The sequence below is a fragment of the Aythya ferina genome, assembly GCF_964211825.1.
Source record: "Aythya ferina genome assembly, chromosome: 8".
In the NCBI taxonomy this organism is placed as follows: Eukaryota; Metazoa; Chordata; class Aves; order Anseriformes; family Anatidae; genus Aythya; species Aythya ferina.
The window spans coordinates 4,949,657-4,961,143 of record NC_140304.1 but is presented as its reverse complement, the minus strand read 5'-3'; positions in this window follow the sequence as shown (position 1 = coordinate 4,961,143).

Sequence of the window (11,487 nt, the reverse complement as noted above, 5' to 3'; positions counted from 1 at the left end):
CTATGTACTGCTATATCTCTTCACTGACTATTCTCTCCCCAAAACTGCGTAAGATTTGATATATTTAATGCATGCCTTTCGTTTTTGTCTATAACATATTTTTCCACTTAATAACTCTTACTAATTTGTAGCTTAAGTTAATAAAATATAATCTATTACAAAATTCAATGACTATTTTTGCCCTGTTTAATATAAAAAGAGAAGAACCCTTCTGTGTCATCAGATCTGAACTTGTGTATCTAAATAACATTCAAAAGCAACTTCTTCATGCAGTCAATTTTCTACAAAGCCTAAGGTTTTTTGTTTTGTTTTGTTTTCATTTTGTTAGTTTTGTTTTTCCAGCAGATGAAGCTGACAAAATTAATTTTAGAAAATTTCGCTACATATTGCCTCTTTCAAAATAAGAACTATTTCTCACAGTTCCCAAAAGGAACATTGCTTGCTTTCAAGACAGACAGTAGCCCACAGCAATACTGAGAAATACAGAGGCATAAAGTTGATCTATATACTTACATACATACGTACATATATATATATATATATATATATAACAGTTTACTACTGTATCCGGATACCATATGCACCCTCCATAAAAAAATAAGTAAATAAAATAAAATAAAATAAAAATACAATATGGGACAATTATTGTCTCAAATGAGATGATGAGATTCCATAAGATTCAGTGACACATTTTGGCTAATCTAGAAATAAGTCTCAGCCTCATGGTTCATTTATAAAAACTCGTCTCAACTTTTCTATTGCTTGTAGAAACAGAAATTTTGTAACAGCATCCTCTCCAGAGGATGTTAGAACATGAATGTAACACTACTGTCCAGCTACTCAAGTTTACTTCAGTCACAGCCCCTGAAAAAGATTCATAATTTATATAAAGTAATGTATCTTCACCAAGCACCTGGACAGTTACAACAGCCAGCTATAAAGACTGAAAACTTGACTGTACTAAGAACATTCCTCTAGCTGTCCTTCCAGAAGGCAGTTTAGGAACTGAAAAGTCCAGTAATATTTTTAAGTTCTTTATAGTATTTCTCCATACTCAAGTTCACTGTAGACTCCATGAACTCTATTTATACTCCACTTGTATTTTGGGCCATGTTTTTCATTAAAATCTGTCCCTAAAATTTAAACCATGCTTCAGCATACATATGGCTACTTCTGTTCTTGTCTCTCTTTTTCTGATGCTTTCAGCTTTTTTTAAAAGCTGGTGACCTTCTTTAGAACACAAGAAATGTGTATTGACGGCAGTGGGAATGTCACAGGAGAACAAGGGAACTCTACGGTCAGAGTCATTATATGAGCAGAAAGCTATTAGCTGGCCAAACAAATGGATTTATCTGGGGTCACTAAGTTCATTTAAGGTCTTTTAAATTAATCTATGCTGATCATAGTCAATGCTATAAGGAATATATGTGACACAATCAATAAATAAATAAATAAAACCTGTCTTTTTTTTACCAGTAATTAATTAACCCGAAAGAATGACAGCCACCTGGGAATCTCTAAGCTTATTCGAAATTTTACCAAACGGGACTACGAAAGATCAGTTCACTCTTCTCAGCTAGACCAAAAATTAGGCACATTAATTAAAGTTGTTCTCATTATTTGGATGTGCCTTTTCTCACTGAAGTTTTGTTTTGTTTTTGTTGTTTTTGTTTAAAAGGAAGGAGATTCCAATAGAACACTAACAGCAAACATTACACTTATCCATCGTTAGTTGCAGACCTCTTCTGTGGATATTCGGTATATAAAACAACACAAACTGTTTTATTGTGCCTGTGTGACCTGCAAGTCACACTGTACACTTGTGCAGGTGTATATGCACACACTTCAGTATGAATTATGGCATGTATCACATGATGCCCTTACACCTTACCATGATGTTCATGGAAATGAAGCTAACATTAGCTAAGGAAATTGCCATAGCCACTGCGCTTCCCAGGCAGTTCAGAACGCAGAAATGGGCACAGTTCTGTCTCCGCGTGCACCCAGAGACATGTCCTTGGCATCCCACGTCCTTTCCCTTTCCATTTATCTCTCTGCAGACTGTGCCCTTGAGGCTTTCTCCCCATGCAGTCACAAGAAACCTTTCCACCTCTGTAGTCTGGTGCTCACACTCAGATTGCCTTCAGATTGACTTCAAATCCTTTCTGTGTGTACATTTGATGTTGTACCATGCTGCTTTCTTTACCAAAATATCGCATGGGACCAAGAGTACACTGCAGCAGGTCCTTGCCCACCCTCAGCCCCACGCCCGAGCAGCAGCAGCGCAGCCCCCGCTGCCCCCCCCAGTGCTTCAGGAAACGCCCCTGCGAGGGCTGCCTGCCTGCCTGCCTGCCGGGCAGCCGCTAGATGGCCGCCCAGCCCCGGCCAGAAGCCTTCACCCTGCCAACACGTCTCCTCCCTCCCTCTGCACAGGGCCTGGCGGCGTGTTTGAAGAGCAGGGGGCGGCCGCCGCCTCTCAGGCCTGGCTGTGAGCGCCTGATGCCCGAGATCCTGTCAGGGCCAGGGCGCGGGTTGTGTGAGGCGCCCTGCGAGGGGGCCGAGCTCGGGAGCGAGCTCCGTCGTCGTTCGTTGCCTGTTACCTAATCACAGGCTCAGTAATTAGCTGGTCTTTGTGGCTGGGCGTGTTAATGGGCCTGTTGGTAACTCAGGAAGGTCAAGCTGAGCCTTGCGTACGGTGGAAGCGCAGGGTATGTGGGAGGGTAAGGCAGGGACACAGCAGAAATGGGACAAGGACCACAGGCTCCCAGGAAAACACAGTTCTGGGGGTATGAGCATTCTCCTTGCCCCAGGATAGCAATGAACTTCCCTCCACTCCTTCCCCCTCCAGCCAAAAAAAATAAATACGGTGTAAGCACCCCCTTTCTGGCAGTCCTGCCATACCAAGCAAGCACTTTTTCACAGAAAGCAAGAAGTGGAAAAGACTTGAAGCAGAGCAAGGAGGAGATCCTGAAGCAGTGGGCTTTTCCACTGCTGGATCCTGAAGGAGCCCCCCAGCCCGGTCACTGTGGGGACACCAGTGTCAGCGCGCCCTAACGCAATGCGGGCAGCTGACAGGACTGCAGCGGCAAGGCACAGAGCACACAGCTGCAGGAAAACACTTTCCATTGCTCGCAGCAGTCACAGCAGAATGTGATTTTGAAACAGGTTTTTGTGTCATAAAACAACTACAGAAAAGTTCCAGTTTGCTACACTGCCATGAGCTGAGCCGACTGAACAAATTATCTGAAATCTTTACTGGTGAGGGGCCACAAGCAAAATATAAAATAAGACACAGATCACTTACACTCACAGAGAATTTCTTAAGTTTTCTCTAGCAAGGCCTGAGAAGAACCTGATAACCCCTAAACACAAATCCAAATAGAGCTAGGAGCACTGGTTCTGCTTTTGTCAGAAAACTGTCTCCACTGTTTTTAGTCACCTGAACTGACACTTACAACAGTGTTTGTCTGGTAAGCTGATAAAACAACAGTCTGCAACATGAGGAACAACCCTGCACGCCCTCAGCACTATTGTTTGCAAACAGGGTCATATTCAGCAATCGTCAAACCACTAACATGCTGTCTTCACTAAGATGTCATTGGTTGGTGTGCGGAACACTACCTGTTCAAGGCTGCAAGACCTTTTAGATTATTCTTTAAAATGTTATATGCATGTTCCCATACAAATAATATCCAATTAAAGACATTCCAGAGGGGGGAAAAAAAGTCACTTGAGGTCTAGAAAAAAAAAAAAAAAAAACATCTCTGAGGACTAGAAGAAAAAAAAAATCCTTGGGGAATGATTACATTACCTGGGATCAGTTACTCGAAGGCACAAGAGAACAAGGGGGCCATCCTGGCAGACTTTAAGTACAGAGGAATCTTCCACAAGAAAAAATAGGCAAAGTAGATGGACTTAAATTGCAAAAACAGAATTTCAGGCACTTTTAGCGGTAAGGAGAACAAAGTGCTTCCGACAGACGGCCTGGAGAACTTGCAAGTCCTTGCCCACAGAGGTCCTCACAAACAAGCTAAATGCTTTTTCAGGATGTCTTTGTATACTTGTGATTGAAGTCACAGCAATATATTGGATGACTTTTCTGTCATTCTTTCTGTTGCATGATTTTATGCAACACTCTGATTTTGTGATAGTGAAAGGATCATAAAATACAAGTTTGTAATTCATGTCGGCTGTTCTCTAATGGAACATATAGCAATGTTCCCCAATTTGCAGTCATGATACAGCCCCACGAGAACCCTCATTTTAATGCACTTTTGCCCTTTCTCTTTCCACACCCTGCAGAATTAAGAAAGGAAGAGGTAGGTGGTTTTCAAAATTAACTGAAAAAAAAGAAATAGTATTGAAGTTCCAGAAATCAGCTATGTTTAAGAATGAATAAAAATTCAACAGATACAAAAGTGGTTCATCTTCACTAAAATCTTAGTTTCAACCACATGCTTGCACATTCTTTGAGATTAAAAAAACTAAAATGCATTATTATGGAAAACATGCTTCTCTGAGAACTTCCATGATCCACAAAGCCACCTATAGAGGCAAACAAATAATTTCAGATGTCTTAGTACAGCCATGTCCAAGCACATCTGCAGAAAAACATGGAAAAAACACGTGAAAAATAGGCTCAGTAGAGTCTACCCAGACAGGTATGAAAGATGATGTCCTCACCACACTGCTACTTGCTTATTAAAATATAATCCATATTGACTAATTTAAATCAGCTAGAACACTGACACTTCTACTGGTTTTAGGCTATTAAATATAAGTGCATATTCCCATCATGCACTTCATGTGTGAAGACTCAAGAGAGAGAAATTCCATCTACCAGAGAAAGAGGGTGCAGATGCCCTTGACCCAGAGGAAAACCTTCAATTTTTCCACCTCCTAAACTGCTGTTAGGTTAAGCATTTTATTTTCTGCAAAATGTGAGTTCCGAGCACCAGCACTCACCAACAAGCAATTCTATGTTTTAATCTGCCATAATGTTCAGCTCCCCAGCAACACCCTTGCCCCCCCCCCCCTCCCCCCCCCCCCCCAATCCATGATTTCCCAATTCTTCTGGTTATGATTTTGTGAAAGTTAACTGAGGTAGCAGAGACTAGGCTAGCTGAGGATTTAATTGCTAGGTACAAGTACTTTCAGAGAAAAGAAGCACATAATTTCTAGTGCATGTTATGTAACATAATTGGGGCAAATGTTATTTCACAAAATACTTCTATGACTATGACATGATCTCCACTTCATGGAGAGAAATAAACACACAACTGCCATTCACTAATTTTGCCCTATTCTGGATCCTCAAAAATGAGTGAAAAGAACACTTTATTTTCTGCTGATGCAGACTTTCTGGGTGTACTTAACATAAACACTCAACTGTGCCTGGTTGGGTGGGGCTGAGGTTTAGCTTTTTAAACGTCTTATACTGTCATTCTGAAACTTACTTACAGGTGTGATCAACTTTGCAGGATTTCCCTTTCATGCTGGGAGCAACGACTGAGCCAGCATGCAAGGAGCAGCACAGGAAAACATTAAGTGAAACAATTATTCATTTTTAACTACAGTTCCAACACCACTCCCATGCAAACTGATGGTAAATCTTCCATCAAGAAGCAAGGGTTCGAGGTCTGACCCAGAGGTAGCACCCATACGTTAGTGACCACTGGGAGGGTCAGGTGCAGGTCTGGTACAGGAATTTTTAACTTTGGTAGAATCTCCAACAACTTGTTCCAGAAACAAATTTAATCTGAGCCCAGGATCTGCCTTAAATGAGAATTGTCCCATACAACTCTCACGGTGTCCTTTCTGCTTTAAGATGCTTTCTGTTCGCAGTCCCACTGCTAATTAACTGTTGTATAACAACAAAGCCAATGTGCCTTTCAGAGACTGACCATCAGGACTGTGACAGAACACTGAACAAGCAGTAAAGGGGAATGATTCCTACTTAAAAACAAAACAAAACAAAACAAAAATACATAGAATAAGAAAAAAAAAAATAAAGACAGAGGACAAGTCGTCTTCTCCCTCTTTCAGAGGACAAGTCGTCTTATCCCTCTGTCAGAGAAGACAAGTAAACAGTGTAATTTCAGCTTCCCCAGCACTTTACGTATAAAAACTCTCTTTTGAAATACAGACAGCAACCACAAACGGATCTGTAGTAATGTCTCTGCAATCAAAACAGCTCCGGGTACATCTGCATGCCTGGGGGCAGATAAATGAGAGTATCTGGGGCTGACACCAGCTAGCCACATTAGCACTGCTAAAACTAGTAAGTCACGAAAAAGATGGTGCATTAGCTTAAGCTGCCTTGCAGTTACACAGCTATACAGTTTTCAGGCTCAGATGACCAGGTCAAAGCACAGACAGAAGAGCTGTGTCTGGGCTTGACATACCTTCCACGTGAAAGGTAAATTAAAATCGAACAAACCTCCAGAAACATGTGTAACTAAAACTGGAAACAAGAAAGGCAGCCTGTACTTCTGGTCCCCTTTAGCTTTTCATCTCATTTATTTTTACAAACTTCACCCTTGTGAACTCTAAAAAATGCACAGTACACTGTGGCAAAGTTTTAAAGATGGCCAGGATCAAGTAGATGCAAGTCCAAGCCTTTTTCCTAAATCACTCTCCAGGTCACCTTCATTTAACTCAAACGCAAATAAATGCACACACAGCCACTCAGAACAAGGAGTCAAAGGCAAATGACTGACAGTGTTTACATTCTCCTGTCGTGTATCATCAACAATAGAAACAGCTATACCTCAGCCACAACTAGTCAAACAGGCCAGATCCTTTTTTGTAATGCACACAGGAGCAACGTACAACCTGCATGAGTGTGCCTGAACAACGTGGGAAATCTGCTTATGGAAATCCCTCATGGATTATGTTTGTGCCTATCTGTTAGACCAAAACTCTATTCAAACTGCAGGGCTTGTTGTAGCCCACTCAGACCTCCACCTTCATCTCAAATCCCAAGTCTAACAGCATGGCTAACAGCAGAGTATTTCTGACAATTTAATTAAAGCATTTCCAGGCCAGCATGCCACGTGCCAGAGAGGCTCGCAGTCATAGAACAAAAGGCAAGTTCAGCAGCCAGCTACCTTGGAGCAAAAATGAGCAGAAACATTAGCCAGGTTTGTTTCTGACTTCATATAAGGAGTTAGTATTTTGACATCCTTTCCAATCCTACCGCACAAAGTGTAGGGATTACAGTGTTACATGAATCTACATGTTCTGCAAGCTTTTTAAATACAATGCAGAGAATGTGTCAGACATAAAATGTCATCGACTTAATTCATTTGGTTATCAAAACTCTGAACAAGTTAAAGCCATCGTTATTCCATTTCCCAAACCCAAGCAGATATGGAGCTGCTTGATTTATACAGATGATGCTTACAGGAAACAAGCTTTTTCATTTTGCTGACTCTGAACAGGAAATTTCATGCATGCAATTGTATCAATAAAAATCCTACTTCTGATTTGTGGGAACCCCTCCACTTTCAGTTTCATTAAATTTTTGCCAGATTTTGATTACAATAAGGAAATGCAGTTAAGGGCATTGCAGTTGATTGATGGATGGGGGGAGAACTCATGCTGGTGGTTAGACTGCCATTATTTTGTGGTTAATATTGTTTCTTTTCTGACTCATTGTATTATAACAATGACATTCATTCAGAAGGGAAGGAGAAGTTTTATTAGGTTGATTTCCCATAACAGAAAAAGAGTAGAGGCCACACACAAGGCTAAGGCTGCAAGTGACATATATGAAAATGCTTTCAAATACAGTTAAAAATGCTTTGCTATTTGTCCCACTTTGCTCTGAAGTGTGGTTCAGAGACACATCAATCTCATTCTGGGCATGGGCAGAGTCAAATGGGATGAAAAGCATAATGTTAGGAATACTTACACCTTCTTTAGTGCACCTGGACAGATTTGTTTGTTTGCACCCCGCTATAGATGAATGGTTTGATGAAATGAGCAAAGCACAAGGAAGCTTCTTCGGGAGGACTAATAAAACCCTGGTTATTTTATCAATAAAGTGTTTACATAGACACACACAAAATCAGTAGAGAAGGGTGTGAAGGCTGCTTGATAACCTGTGTGAAAAAGATCGGTCCTCTGACTAAGCATCAATGTATATCATAATTACCAAGGTGTCACGCTTGGGTGATACAGACCTGTTCAGTGCCTTGTCTCTACTAACCTGTTCTCAAAAGGCTGCCCTCAGGTGGATAACAAAGTAATTCAGATAGGCTCAGAGGACTAAAGTAAAGGCAAGACTGAAATAAGCATTTTCACAATTTGCAATTGCTTTCAACATTCTGCACTACATTTTTAGCACTTCTACCCAGTAGATATTGTAGTTTAACTACAGCTGCCAAAACTTTGTTAGCTTGGGCTTTAATGTCCCATAGCATCATACTCTCACTGTACTTCAGGAAGGGAACCATCTTGCAGCAACACACACTGATGTGCATGCTGTCCTGGTTTCAGTTAGGACAGAGTTAATTTTCTTCCTAGTAGCTGGTAGGGTGCTATGTTTTGGCTTAGGATGAGAAGAGTGCTGATAACATGCTGATGTTTTAATTGCTGCAGAGCAGTGCTTACACCAAGCCAAGGACGTTTCAGCTTCTCACTCTGTCCTGCCAGCGGGCAGGTTGGGGGTGCAGCAAGGGAGGGGACAGACCCAGGACAGCTGACCCAAACTGGCCACAGGGGTATTCCATACCATATGGGGTCATGATGAACAATATATAGGGGTGGCTAGCTGGGGGGAGGAGGGAGGCTGCTCAGGGTTAGGCTGGGCATCAGTCAGTGGGTGGTGAGCAATTGCATTGTGCATCATTTGTTTCGTACACATCATTACTAGTAGTACTATTATCATCATTATTGTTATTATTGTTATACTGGGATGCACGCAGACGTGGCACAGCTACTGCAGGTCTATGCCATCCTTCCACAAACACTGCATCCCCGTACTCCCTTAGGAGAAAATCAAGCCGGAGCTAGTTCACTTTCCTCTCGAGCACCACTGCCAAGGGGCACAGCCCTGCTTCACCCAGCTCCCAGGCTGGGCCTCGGCCCTACCTGCTCCGCTCCCACTACCTGAGGCAGGCAGGTGGCCGCGGCTGTCCCACAGACCATCACAGGCCTTTCTGCTCCCTCCCCGCTCTGGCTGAGGTGTGTGGTGTGGGGCCTTCCTCTGGCCAGCCCTCAACCGCATGCAGCCAGCTGCAAGGTCAGTGGTGCCTCAGCTGAGCGATGAAAAAAACAATCGAGACTTCAGCCAAAAATCCCTTCATAAACAGTTCAAGACCTGGGACACACTCCTGCCTAAGATGCTTCTGGTTGCTTTTACACTGCCCCAGGTTTACACAGGGTGCCTGTTTCCACTGAGAATGTAAAGTGCCAGGCGGAGAGAGCAAAGAGCTGTAGGGGAGGCCCGTGCAGCCCCACTCCCTCAGGCTGGCAGGGAGCCATTTCGTGCTGCGGCCAAGAAGACCCGCAGGCTGCACATGAGACCGCTACAGTGCTCCCACGAAAACACCACCGCTTTCAAGGCCTGGCCTACTTTGCAGCTGCTGTGCTCGAGTTCTCACCTTGAAGTCTCAGGCTCAGCACCCGTGAACCCCACAAGCACTGGAGCTGTGGCAGTTTCTCAGGGGCCCCTTTGACCTTTTGAGAGCTGCGAGCACCGGCTGCTTGCTGCAGGGGGGCGGCCAGGCACTCGCTGGCGGGTGCCAAAACCACTCCTCACTTCGGGTTTAAACCTCACCTCCCCATTACAGCGCACACTTTTTATAGATAAAAGCGTTGTTTTTTTGGCTTTGTCTTGTTCCTTTATTCTGCTACAGTGGTTTTTGAGTCTCTCTCCCCACCACCTGCCGCCCTGGTCCAGGGTCCCCAGGCCCGCAGGGAGGCTGCACCATGAGCAGTGCCACCGCCACGGGGCCCCACAGCCACTGCCGTCTGCACCCCCCGGGGAACCCACAGCAGGCAGAGGTGAAGGGCAAGGCGCAGGAAGAGCTGGGGCAGGGGGGTGGGCAGGAAAACCAAGGGGAGCAGGAACAGCACTGAGGAAAAGGGGGGCTGGAGGGGCATCGGTCAGCAAAGGTCCTGTGTGGGAGGGCTGAGGCGGGTGCTGTGGGGAAGGAAGAGCTCCCGGCCCACCACGGTGCACCAAGGCATCAAGCATCAAAGTGCGGCTAAATCCTAATCTGAAATACGTGTTTTAACTGGTTCTGGCTTCTGCAGGCAGAATCCGCTCTTTGTCTTGAGCATTAAATGGTTTTCTTTCTCTCTGCATCATCCAGCACACTTCCATAGCGTAGCTGGTAGGCTGAGTATTGTGTTTCCCGGCTCTCCTCTCTGGTGGGAAAAGGCTTTGCTCACTGAGCCTTTTATAGTCGTTCATCCTATTAAACCGCCTTGCTTTGTTGTCCTCTGAGCCCTCTTTAATGCCTTTGCAGTTTTCAGCAAGTTTAGTGAAAAGCAGAACTTCACGCTGCCGTTAAAGAGTTCTGACCCCAGCCACTTGCACTGATGAACCATTTCGAGTTAAAAGATTTGGCGTTCCTTCACCATCTCCATTGTATGGACCAGTTCCTCTCCCTCCCACCTATATTATTTATTAGAAAAGTAAAATATGACCACTTTTCCATGAGAAATGGTCAAACTGAGATGAAAGGTAAAGATTTTCTCAAGCAACACTTGCAATATGTAAAAAGAGTAAGACTAGGAAAAAAATAAATACAGTAATAGAGTAAGATGCAAAATGTATTGAATTTCTAAGACAAGGGGAAAAATAAAAGAGAGAGAGAGAGAACTCTTTTTGAAATGGAGTTGTAGGCAGCTTTGAAGTGATATCTCTATGCCAGCATAAAGGATTTGCTCAAAAGGTGTGATCGGATAACCCTGTACACGCCAGCTACAAGCAATTTCTTATCTCACGCTTAAACCAGCAGTAAAAGTGGGAGTTGCAATGGATATAAAAACAGCTACAAGGGACTGGTGTTTGGGAAATAGCTCAAGTTTATTCCTCATGCAACAGGCATCTGAGTGGCCACCAGATTAGAAGAAAACGTTAGACCGTAGTTGTGTCTTCACTGAAAGGAAGAAAGATAATAAGATAGACTTTTGGTGAGTTGTTTTTCCATAACAGCTCCTTTCAAGGATGCATTTTTCAGCCAAGATCTCAGTCATTCTTCCAACTATGAGGATAGAGTTGTCTGTACTGCTAAAAAACCTTTTTCTGTTTGATTTTCCCACCATATGCTAGCTGTGATACAGCAGCATCCAGGTATAAAAGCACAAGGAAATATTGCAAGTAGCTGGGCAATAAATGACCTGGCAGACCATCCCCCATATTCAGAATGCCATAGAAAGCAATCCTTCAAATAATACCACAAAATACAAAATAATCAGCTGCAAACAACCTTGTATATATATATACACATATGTATATATAATATATATATA